The 12,667-nt window shown below is 47.8% G+C and overlaps 1 protein-coding gene across 3 annotated transcripts in view; it reads right to left on the bottom strand.

Annotated features, from left to right (window-relative positions):
* HSPA12A (heat shock protein family A (Hsp70) member 12A) overlaps window positions 1–12,667 on the bottom strand; it is a 310,784-nt gene that overhangs the window by 214,358 nt on the left and 83,759 nt on the right. The gene's annotated exons all lie outside the window — the stretch shown is intronic.

The following is a 12,667-nucleotide window of genomic DNA, read 5'->3' as shown; positions in this document are numbered from 1 at the left end:
TTTTAACAGAAATGCATCCAAATGCATTGAAATTAGTATCAAACATGTTCAATGGCCCCTTCACAGGTATACGCGTCCCCTCACGGGCTTCACAGGTGTCCGCGTCCGCTTGCCACGCTTCAGGCTCGGTGGCTCGCTGCGCTCGCCACACTTTCTATTCTCAACTCCACGCCGACGTGGATAGTGGGGGTATGAAAAGGTCGTAGGACGCGTACCGCAGCCACTCGCGGGCTCGCTGCGCTCGCCACGCTTCGGGTTCGAGTCAATAGTGGGGGTGGTACAGCCTGAAAAATGACATTTGGGGGCCATTGTACATGTTTGATACTAATTTGGATGCATTTGGATGCATTTCTGTTAAAAATCGCATGCGATAGCATTAGATCGTATCGCATGCGATGCGATCACATGCAATTTTTTTTTAAATGCTTAAAAACGGCAAAAATCGCATGCCATCGCATGCCACTACATATGGCATGCGATGGCATGCGATGGGAGCCGTGAAAGTACACAAGTACCTAATTATGCCCTAACCCAGCCCATTATGATAATTTTGGTCACATGTGACGTGTCAATAGCCCAAATTGAGATAGTGTGTAAGGTGGTACAATCTTTTTATTGCGACTGTTTGGACGGGAGTACATCGGACGTCAAGTAAAATTGTACAGGTGTGTACACGCGTGTCGGCTGTTGTTTGTGGATGGTCTGACGGGAGTACGGTCGGCCGAACGGTTGCAAGAAATAGGGATTGTATATGTCACGGACCTACCGGTCGCCTGCTCCGATACGTCAATCTGAGCAGCTCCGGCCGTGACTGGGGCTCACTTTGGACTCTCGGGTCCTTTACTTGAGGTACACTGCCACCAGCCAAAACCTGATTTTAGTGCTTGAAACTGCGCAAGGGGCGGCTTGGCTCGCACCTGACCGCACAATACAATATACAAATGGTAACACGCTGGAGCGTTCTCTTCTGAGGCTAATGAGTCTAAACACAGAACCAGGACTGAGAATATGTATTATTTATTCCTAGAAATACTACAGAGCTTTAGAAAATTGTTACAAGATATTACAATGATTGTAAAAGTACACACAAGATTAAATGCAATTTCAGAAATAAAATAAAAGGGAAAAATGACAGAACCGTATCTTACACTTAAGTACCAATCCTGACGTGGGGGGGTTCTCCACAAGAAATCTCTGGTCGCTTACAGCCTGTTTGCTACACCCCCAGGTAGTGACACTGACCATAGAGAGAAGTAGCTTAGTTATACCTTACAAACTCCCTCATTCCTCCCACCCTTGGGATTTGACTCTTTCCATGCTGAAGGAATGTGGAAGGTCCCTGGCAATGTATCTTCTACAGTCTGCTGTTTTCAAAGTGATTGATCCTCCTTCCTTATCCAGTGAGGTGCATAGCAGACAGGCTTCACTGATAAGAGATCTGAAGGAAGGGGACAATTTCTAAAGGTGGCCATACACACGCAGATTTATCTTCAGATCTGGCTGGTTGGAACAAAAACATGGTTATGGATGAGAGCAAATGACAGTTGACCATTTGCTTGGAAATGCTGGAAAACTGACAAACTGTCACTCATCCATAACCATGTTTTTGTTCCAACCAGCCAGATCTGAAGATAAATCTTACTAGTGTATGGGCACCTTTACCTCCTCTTCTGGACCATGGTTTATGAGGGGTCTCAGATCTTATCTTACATCCTAACTCCAGAGGATTTTTACAGATGTCAAACAGAGGGAATACAGGCCGCAAACTCAAACCAGGGTCACCTACAGTTTACCCACATAATAAAAGACATGTCCTGATTCCAATACTCACAGGAGACATAACTTTACAACAATATCAGACATACATTGATCGAACAGATAATCATAACAGGAGGCATACGTTAATTTGATCGATCACCTGATCTGATCGTTACAGTATAGATGTGTACCCAGCTTTAGGTTGTGGTGGGTTATGTTGTTACTGTGCAGAATAAATACTGGCTGTATTATTTTCACGCTGCAATGTAGATTTCATTTTACATACCCCCCACCCAAATGTAACTCTGCACATGTTAAATCTGCCCCTCCTGCAGCGCAGCATGGGTTTGCTCATTTTAAGAACAAATCTGGTTCTCACAACAGTATGTGATAATTACCGTATATGAACATCATTCCTGCACCCAGTGAGATGCCGGCTGATTTATCACCATCAGTGTCCGTGGCAATGTGCTAACAGATTACATTGCACGGATACATCATTTATCACATGCAAGGACAGAGCTTGATTTGTCTCCAGATCCTTATTGGGGTATTGTCCATAAATACCCTGATCCTATGCTGTGCGTACACCACCAGCAACCCCCAACCCCAGGGGTGCAACCACACATTCACAGGCCCCAATTTAGCAATGGATGGTAATACATGCACATATAACTTAGAATGTAAACATGGGCCCCCTTCAGCTCTGGGCCCCATAGCAGCTGCACCCGCTGCACCTATGGTAGCTACACCCTGTATATAACACATGTAACTGTGACAGGGAAGGTGGCCCCTCTCAGCTCTGGCCCCATAGTAGCTGCAGCCCCTACACCTATGGTAGCTACACCCCTGTATATAACACATGTAACTGTGACAGGGAAGGTGGCCCCTCTCAGCTCCTGGCCCCATAGCAGCTGCACTCCCTGCACCTATGGTAGCTACACCCTGTATATAACACATGTAACTGTGACAGGGAAGGTGGCCCCTCTCAGCTCTGGGCCCATAGCAGCTGCACCCCCTGCACCTATGGTAGCTACACCCCTGTATATAACACATGTAACTGTGACAGGGAAGGTGGCCCCTCTCAGCTCTGGGCCCATTGCAGCTGCACTCCTTGCACCTATGGTAGCTACACCCCTGTATATAACACATGTAACTGTGACAGGGAAGGTGGCCCCTCTCAGCTCTGGGCCCATAGCAGCTGCACCCCCTGCACATATGGTAGCTACACCCTGTATATAACACATGTAACTGTGACAAGGAAGGTGGCCCCTCTCAGCTCTGGGCCCCATAGCAGCTGCACTCCCTGCACCTATGGTAGCTACACCCTGTATATAACACATGTAACTGTGACAGGGAAGGTGGCCTCTCTCAGCTCTGGGCCCCATAGCAGCTGCAGGAGAAAAAGGCAAAAAGTGAATTAATTGCTGTTTCCTGTGAGACTGAAGTGAAAAATGCACAAAAAATGGAGGTCTGTCAATTGGACAGACAATATTCTGTTGCGGAGGTACCGGTGGTTGCGGAGATTGGGGAGGCGTCTCCTCAAGTTTAAGATGTGATGCAGGCAGAGAAGGGTGCACAGGACACGGATGGCAAACCAGGGGTTAATGCCCAAGAAGTACAGTCTGTTTATTCCACAGGTAAAGAACATCAACACCTGCAAGCCGCACAAGGAATGTCAATTCTGGATAAAAATGAACTGTCACCTGGTGAACAACAGATCATTGAGACTGTATATGGACAGATGCTAGTTCCAGAGAGAGCTAAAGTTGCAGCTCAATTATTGCAAAAGGAGCAAGTAAGACTGAAAAAGGGGACTGGGGAAGGTAATGCAATATCTGTGCCATGTGCTAATGTCCCTGTTAATGTCAATAAGCAACCAGTCCCAGGTATTATTTCTTATGCAAACATGGTTAAGGCTAAGCCAGGTGTAAGCACCAGTATTCCCCAAACAAATGTGGGATCAGGTCAGGTGGGGAAAAGGAGAAATTTAATTCAATTTAAATGGTTGGGGAAAGGTGAAGCGCCTTTGAACACAGTCTAAATTTTCATATTCTGTTTTATTGTAATATATTCATCTTCTTTCTATCCTATTGTAACCTGTTGCTCAATTTTGACATTTAAATTCATTGTATCTATATTTTTCCAACATTGTATGTCATTTTTACTCATTCACTATTATTTTCTCTTATCTTTGCCACACATTTATCGCACCCTGTTTCCCTCTTCACGCCTGCTCACATTTGCCTCACTTCTGACCTTCTCTGTTCCCTTCATCCTCTCACTTGTTGTTGTTTCATACTTAATTGGATTACTCAATCAACCTGATTTTACCCACTGGTCTCCTCTCTGACAGTAGTTCCTTGCCTGTTACCTTCTCTCTCACTCTGTTTTCTACCAAATTTACTACAGACGCTGTCTGTCCTCCCAAATCCCTCTGTCTGCTTTCACTAACCTACCCTCTCACCTTCGGTTCCTCATGGCTGTTAATCTCTCAACTTCACTTTCTCCAACTGTTCCTCCCCCCTCCCATCCCATACCTATCCTGACCACTCGCCCCCGCACCCCCACCCTCCCAATGACCCCCCCCTCGCTTCTGCAATCCCAAAAACCTTATCCACATAAATACACAACCCACCCCCCCTCTTTCCTGTGCACTATGGAACGCCAGATCCATCTGCAACAAACTCCCTGCTATCCATGACCTATTCATCTCTAGAGCATTCCACCTCCTTGCTATCACCGAGACCTGGCTCTCCACCTCTGATTCTGTCTCTCCAGCTGCTCTCTCCCACGGTGGCCTCTCTTTCTCTCACACTCCCAGGCCTGACGGTCGCCAAGGTGGCGGTGTGGGTTTTCTCCTCTCAGCCTCATGCACCCACAGTGTCATTCACCCTGAACCCTCTCTCCTTTTCTCCTCCTTTGAGTCTCACTCTATCCGTCTATACTACCCCTACCACCTCCGTGTCGCTGTAATCTACCGCCCCCCTGGCCCTATCTCCCAATTTCTTGACAACTTCGCCGCCTGGCTTCCACACTTCCTCTCCTCTGACCTGCCATCTGTCATTCTTGGTGACTTTAACATCCCCTTGGATAACCCCGCTGATCCTGGCACCTCCAAACTCCTCTCTCTCTGCTCCTCTCTTGGCCTATCTCAGTGGACTACCTCTCCCACCCACATCCAAGGACACTCCCTCGATCTCGTCTTCTCTCGCTCTTGTTCCCTTACTGACTACACTATCTCAGCTTTTCCTCTTTCTGACCATCACCTCATCTCCTTCTCCCTCACTGCTTCCCCCTCTCCCACCCCCCCTCCCAAGCGCATTGTCTCACGGCATAACGTCAACACACTTGATCTTGCTGCCTTCTCAAACACGCTGTGTCCTCTTCTCGCCCCAATCGCCCTCATGTCCTGCCCGAACCTCGCTGCCTCCCTCAATAATGACACCCTATCTTCGGCATTGGACTCTGCCTGCCCTCCCTCCTCTATCCCCCTTCGATGCTCCAACCCCCAACCGTGGCACTCACCTATCACCCGATTCCTTAAAAAGTGCTCTCGCACTGCTGAGCGCTTCTGGAAGAAATCACGCTCCCTTGCGGATTATCTCCATTTCAAATTCATTCTTTCCTCCTTCAGCTCTGCCCTTGCTCTGGCCAAGGAATCCTACTTTAAGTCCCTCATCCTTTCCCAATCATCCAATCCCCGCAGGCTCTTCGCCACCTTCAACTCCTTGCTCTCCCCCCCTCCTCCAGCTCTTCCGTCCTCCATCGTAGCCGCTGATTTTGCTACCTACTTTTCAACCAAAATCTCCTCTCTCAGGACTGCCATCACTGCTGCCATGACCTCACCCTCTCCCTCCTCCCCTCCTACATCTCCACTCCCCTCCTTCCAACCCCTGTCCTCATTTTACCCCACCACTGCTGCTGAAGTCCACTCTATCCTTCAATCCGCTTCTCCCTCCACCTGCCCGCTTGATCCTATCCCCTCCAATATTATCCGTCGTCTCAGTCCATCAGTCTGCTCTCACCTGGCTCACCTCTTTAATCTTTCCCTATCCTCTGGGATCTTCCCTTCCTCCTTCAAACACGCTCTTGTCTCCCCAATTCTCAAAAAAACAAATCTGGACCCCAACTCTCCATCCAACAACAGGCCCATCTCCCTCCTCCCTTTTGCCTCCAAACTCCTAGAACGTCTGACCTATAATCGTCTCCTAAGCCACCTTACTGCTAACTCCATTCTAGACCCCCTCCAATCCGGGTTCCGCCCTTTACATTCCACTGAAACTGCCCTGACCAAAGTCACTAACGATCTACTATCGGCTAAATCCAAAGGCCTCTTCTCTATCCTCATCCAGCTTGATCTGTCGGCTGCCTTTGACACTGTTGACCACCCTCTCCTGCTCAACACCCTCCGCTCCTTTGGCATCACTGGCACGGTCTTCTCCTGGTTCACCTCATACCTCTCCGATCGCTCCTTCTCCGTCTCCACTCCGAGCTCCTCCTCTCCTACTACCCCCCAGCCAGTCGGTGTTCCCCAAGGGTCAGTCCTTGGCCCTCTCCTCTTCTCCCTCTACACCACCTCTCTGGGCACCCTCATCAGCTCCTATGGTTTTCATTACCACCTTTATGCTGATGATACCCTAATCTATCTCTCCTCCCCCGACTTATCCCCATCACTTCTGTCCAAGGTCTCCGAATGCCTCACGCCCATCTCAGCCTGGATGACCCAACGCTTCCTGAAACTAAACATGGCTAAAACTGAACTTCTAATCTTCCATCCCCCGAACATCCCCTCTTCTCCCACTATCTCCATCAGCATTGGTGAAACCGAGATCACGTCCACCGACCAAACGCGCTGCCTCGGTGTCATCATTGACTCCTCCCTCTCTTTCACCCCCCACATTCGTGCTCTCTCACAGTCTTGCCGCTTTCACCTACGCAACATCTCACGCATCAGACCATTCCTCTCCACTGACGCGACCAAAATTCTCATTCACTCTCTTGTCATCTCCCGCCTTGACTACTGCAACATCCTTCTCTGTGGGCTACCTCTCACCCGCCTCGCACCTCTCCAATCCATTCTTAACGCTGCTGCTAGGCTCATCTTCCTCTCCCGCCGCTCTACCTCCGCCTCCCCCCTCTGTTTATCTCTTCACTGGCTCCCAATTCCTTTCCGAGTTCTCTTTAAACTCCTCACCACCACCTACAAGGCTCTCTCCTCCTCCACAGCTCCCTACCTCTCTTCACTGATCTCTATCCACACTCCCTCCCGTCCTCTTCGCTCCATCGCTGACCGCCGACTGACCTCTCACCTAATCACCTCCTCCCACTCCCGTGTCCAAGATTTCTCTCGCGCTGCCCCCCTGCACTGGAACAACCTCCCGCCACCCATCAGGCTATCTGATTCCCTTACCTCCTTCAAGCGCTCCCTCAAAACCCACTTTTTTCGACTAGCCTATCCCTCCTCCTAACCTCTTTTGATCCTCCTATCCTGCCTCCGTTCCCCTCCGTTCCTACTTATCCTATTGTATTTCGTTCGTCCACCCACCTATTTTTAGTATGTTAACTCTTATGAGCAGGGCCCTCCTTCCTCACGTACTCACCCTACCTCATTACCTCACCTGTGCTCCTGTCCTGTTCTTCCCTTCCTCTACTTCATCTTCGGTCTCCTTGACTATTTTGACACCTACTTCTGAACTGATGCTGATTTTAGTTCTACCAGCTATACCCCTATTTATACTGTATCTTTCTACACACCCTGTACGTTACCTTGTAATTTGTTTGCTATGTACGGCGCTGCGGACACTTTGTGGCGCCTTATAAATAAACGTACTACTACTACTTCCAAAGAAGAGTTTCTGCAAATGATCTTCAGTTTGGGGTTCCGTGCAACTGACCTGTACGCCTGCATCCATCCAGTGAAAACGGCAGATTTTGATCTGAGTTTTATTTCATATCAGGGGCTTCAAGCCTTTTGGATGAAATGGCAGGCGTACAGGTCATCTAAGCCATATGATGCATATAAAGCAGTGCTTGTTACAAAACAGGATAAGGTAAAGGTGAATATATTGGTGAGAAATGAATCCATTCCTGTGCAAGATATAAAATACTGGTTAACAAGGTTTTGTGATGTGGAATCCGAGTTGACCAAGGTTGGCTTTACTATGGGAGTGTGGGGAGGAGCATGGGCTGCAATGGTTAAATTAAGGAATATAGACAGGGGTTTTGCACACATTCCTTCTGCTGCCTATATTGGTAGAGACCGCATACAATGTTTTTATCAGGGACAACCAAGAACATGTTTCCGTTGTGGCGATTTCCGCCACTTAAGTAGTGACTGTACAGTGACTAAATGTGCTTTATGTGGTAAAGTGGGACATACTTCCAAGGAATGTAACAATGTTATGTGTAATATGTGTGGAGAGGAGGGTCACCCCTACAGTAGATGTCCCTGGGCAGAACAGAATATGGAGGAGAATGTGCCAACTGGGGGAAAGAAAAATGACCAGATGCAGACCTTTCAGTGGGTAATGGGTAAGGAAGCGGCAGGTCAGGAGCGAAATCAGAAAACTGAGAAAAAGTAACATCTGTTGTGGTAGTGGAAAATTCTGCAGTACTAAATCAAAAAGATTCCTATCAAGTAGTAAAGGAAAGTCGTAAGAAAAGGAGAGGAGGCAGAAATCAGTTTAAGTAACAGGTTTGATGGTTTTAATTCAGATGAGGAAAATGAAGGGGAAATTGTTGGAAATGGGGGAGCAAGGAAAGTGGTAGTAAGATCAAAGGTAGGGGTGGTACGTGTGAAAAAGAGTAAGAAAGGGAATTTTGGAAAGAAAAAGGTAATTGAAATGGTTTCTGATGAAGAAATCCAGGAAAGTCTGGACTGGGACCCAGTTGGCACAGAGCTGATTAAAAACAGTGTGGAAAGTATAAGAGAGGGAAGTGACCAAAGTGGTGTGGAGTTAAGTGGTGGGGGAAAAAACATGATTGTATCCCAGAGTGATAGCTTAGTGTCATCTGGGTCAGTAATTGGTCCAAGTATTGAGATGGAAGACAAGGTACTGGATGATCAGTGCCTGGTACTTAAGTCTGCTTGTGAACCGCCAGACCCAGGTTCCCCTCCTAGTGAGAACCCTTGAACAATGGTGGTTGAGAAGGGTAAAGTCACTTCTAAGAAGGTGACTAGTAAAAATTGATCTATTGCGGTTTGCATTAATTTATGTTATGTATTAATATTTCATGTGTGTTAAGATGTAAAATACTTGTTATTTATTTGTTTATTTATTGTAATATATTGTAAATTTTGTTGCAAGTTTTAATAAATGGGATAATTCCCTCTCAGCTCTGGGCCCCATAGCAGCTGCACCCCCAGCACCTATGGTAGCTACACCCTGTATATAACACATGTAACTGTGACAGGGAAGGTGGCCCCTCTCAGCTCTGGGCCCATAGCAGCTGCACCCCCTGCACCTATGGTAGCTACACCCTGTATATAACACATGTAACTGTGACAGGGAAGGTGGCCCCTCTCAGCTCTGGGCCCATAGCAGCTGCACCTCCTGCACCTATGGTAGTTACACCCCTGTATATATACATGTAACTGTGACAGGGAAGGTGGCCCCTCTCAGCTCTGGGCCCATAGCAGCTGCATCCCCTGCACCTATGGTAGTTACACCCCTGTATATAACACATGTAACTGTGACAGGGAAGGTGGCCCCTCTCAGCTCTGGCCCCATAGCAGCTGCACCCCTGCACCTATGGTAGCTATGCCCCTGTATATAACACATGTAACTGTGACAGGGAAGGTGGCCCCTCTCAGCTCTGGGCCCATAGCAGCTGCATCCCCTGCACCTATGGTAGTTACACCCCTGTATATAACACATGTAACTGTGACAGGGAAGGTTGCCCTCTCAGCTCTGGGCCCATAGCAGCTGCACTCCCTGCACCTATGGTAGTTACATCCCTGTATATAACACATGTAACTGTTACAGGGAAGGTGGCCCCTCTCAGCTCCTGGTCCCATAGCAGCTGCACCCCTGCACCTAAGGTAGCTACACCCTGTATATAACACATGTAACTGTGACAGGGAAGGTGGCCCCTCTCAGCTCTGGGTCCCATAGCAGCTGCACTCCCTGCACCTATGGTAGCTACACCCTGTATATAACATGTAACTGTGACAGGGAAGGTGGCCCTCTCAGCTCTGGGCCCCATAGCAGCTGCACCCCCTGCACCTATGGTAGTTACACCCCTGTATATAGCACATGTCACTGTGACAGGGAAGGTGGCCCCTCTCAGCTCTGGGCCTCATAGCAGCTGCATCCCTTGCACCTATGGTAGCTACATCCCTGTATATAACACATGTAACTGTGACAGGGAAGGTGGCCCCTCTCAGCTCTGGCCCCATAGCAGCTACACCCCCTGCACCTATGGTAACTACACACTGTATATAAAACCTGTAACTGTGACAGGGAAGGTGGCCCTCTCAGCTCTGGGCCCATAGCAGCTGCACCCCCTGCACCTATGGTAGTTACACCCCTGTATATAACACATGTAACAGGGAAGGTGGCCCCGCCCAGCTCTGGCCCCATAGCAGCTGCACCCCCTGCACCTATGGTAGCTACACCTCTGTATATAACACATGTAACTGTGACAGGGAAGGTGGCCCCTCTCAGCTCTGGGCCCCATATCAGCTGCACTCCCTGCACCTATGGTACTTACCCACCCCACCATGAATGATTATACCTGCCTACCCAGGTTTCGGCTCCTGGAGGGCTGCTGTACAGTGAGCTGCCACCTTGCAGTAGGGTTGAGCATCCCGACATTTTAGGGGTTTGGGATCTGAATCTCCCATCGTGTTCTGGATCTGGATTGTTTTGCCAAAACCACCCTTGCTAAATTCACAGATATTTTTTTGTTCCTCCATAACATTAATTTCCACTAATTTCCAGTCTCTAAACACCTCACAATGTTGTTTTTAGGCTAATAGGTTGCACCGAGGTCGTTGGATGACTTTGCTATGCGACACAAGTGGGCAGCACAAACACGTGGCCCATCTAGGAGTGGCACTACAGCGACAGAAAGGATGGCAGTTTTATACACTAGGCCCCAAAGAGCACATAATGCAAAGAAGAGAGGTGCAAGATGGAAAAGTCCTTGGGTCCTGACACCCACCCTTAAGTTGCATAAATAGGACATGCACACTTTATCTAGCCAATCATTTCAGTGCCAGGGTCTGCACATAACTGATACCAGCATCAATGCCATTGGCTCTTGACGGAGATTTGAGCTGTTTCCTCGCAGCCCAAGTTGAGGGAGAACATGAAGGAGGAGCTGTTGCCGTGTCCTGTTCCGCTTCAGATGACAATCTCGTAGGTCTTTGCACCGCTGTAGACTTGTGTCTGCCAGAAACAGACACAACATACAATTTAAACTTAGGATCGAGTATGGTGACAAAACTGTAATGATCCGACTTCAACAGATTGACCACATTCGAATCCTGGCAAAGCAAATGAAGGGCTTCATCCACAAGTCCCATGTACTTAGTGGAATCGCTCCTGTTTAGCTCCTCCTTCACTTTCTCCAGCTGCTTCTGCAGAAGTCTGATCAGGGGAATGGTGTGTGGGTCAAATCTCACTAATGAGACTGAACCAGGGGCACTTGGCAGGGGTGGTTTATACCTAGCTGCTGCTTTGCAAGAGGATGGTCAGTCCTGTATAATAACCAATAGAAAAACAGAAGATAAGCAGCACTAAAACTTTCCCAGATTGGTTAATCTATTACAAAGAATTTTTATTAAATGAATGTACTAAAAATTTACTATATATCCAACATGATTAAACAATGATAAAGTTGGTAAAATTAAATCACAAATGTATAGTGAACCTCACCACCCATTTTAATGGAAGTGTCCTCATTTATAGACCCATAATTGGTGGTATAGGTCCCCAAGTGGTTATCCAGAGGGAGGACATTTAGGAGTGGCCCAAGATGGCACAACCTACCGTAGTTCTTATTTTAGAAAAGAAGGTCCTCAACCTCTTTATGGGTCCACAGATGTATCTCCAGATCTTCTTTCGGAAGGAGGAAAAGGTGCAGGTGTTAGCTAGGAGTGGCCCAGGGTGGCACAAATAACCAACTCCTACCGCAGTTATTTTTACAGGATAAGGAATCCTCAACTTCCGATGGAGTAGCCCAGTTGTTTATTTTGTATCCCAATTTGAGATAAAACAAAGTGGGGGTAGGTCAGCAATCCAGGAACCCCAGGTTGGGGGAGAAAGCAATGTCCTCCTTTGATAAAGCTACCAGGTGTAGTGAAACGCATAAGAAGGACATTGCTATCTCAAATACAAGAGGAATGAGGGATTTAGGTGTCACTGAACTGCTCACGCTCTTAGAGCTGGACAATGACTTATGATGAGTGCGTTGCGGGTAATGTATAAGGGAGGATGTTTCTAGGTGGTTAGCATCCTTACTCCTACTTATTACACTTTTACACAGACTACATATGCCAAGACAGTTGCCTGGATTTGGGTAGAAATAATTCCAGACCGAAGAGGTTTTTTGGTCTTTTCCCCAGGCATGACAATGGGCTTTTTCTTCCCACCGGCAAAAATTGTCTGCACCTGTGCCTGATTCAAACAAACCACATCACCATCAGAATCCTCTTCAACATCCAGATACAACAATATCCTCCTCCTCCTGGTGTACTTCTACAGTGACATCCTCAAACTCAATGTCACCTGTACTGGCAGTGTTCCTTACAGAGGGGGTGCAAATGGTGGTAGGAGCCTCCTCTTCCTGTACAGTGTTGGGAAGGTGTCACGTCCCCTGTCACGTCCCTGTCACAGTCACATCACAGTCACTGTCACATCACTATCATATTCACTGTCACATCACAGTCATAGTCACATCA

The sequence above is a fragment of the Crinia signifera genome, chromosome 6 (genome assembly GCF_055691185.1).
Source record: "Crinia signifera chromosome 6, ASM5569118v1, whole genome shotgun sequence".
Taxonomy (NCBI): Eukaryota; Metazoa; Chordata; class Amphibia; order Anura; family Myobatrachidae; genus Crinia; species Crinia signifera.
Note: the sequence above shows the minus strand (reverse complement) of the source record. Positions and strands in the feature narration are given on the sequence as shown.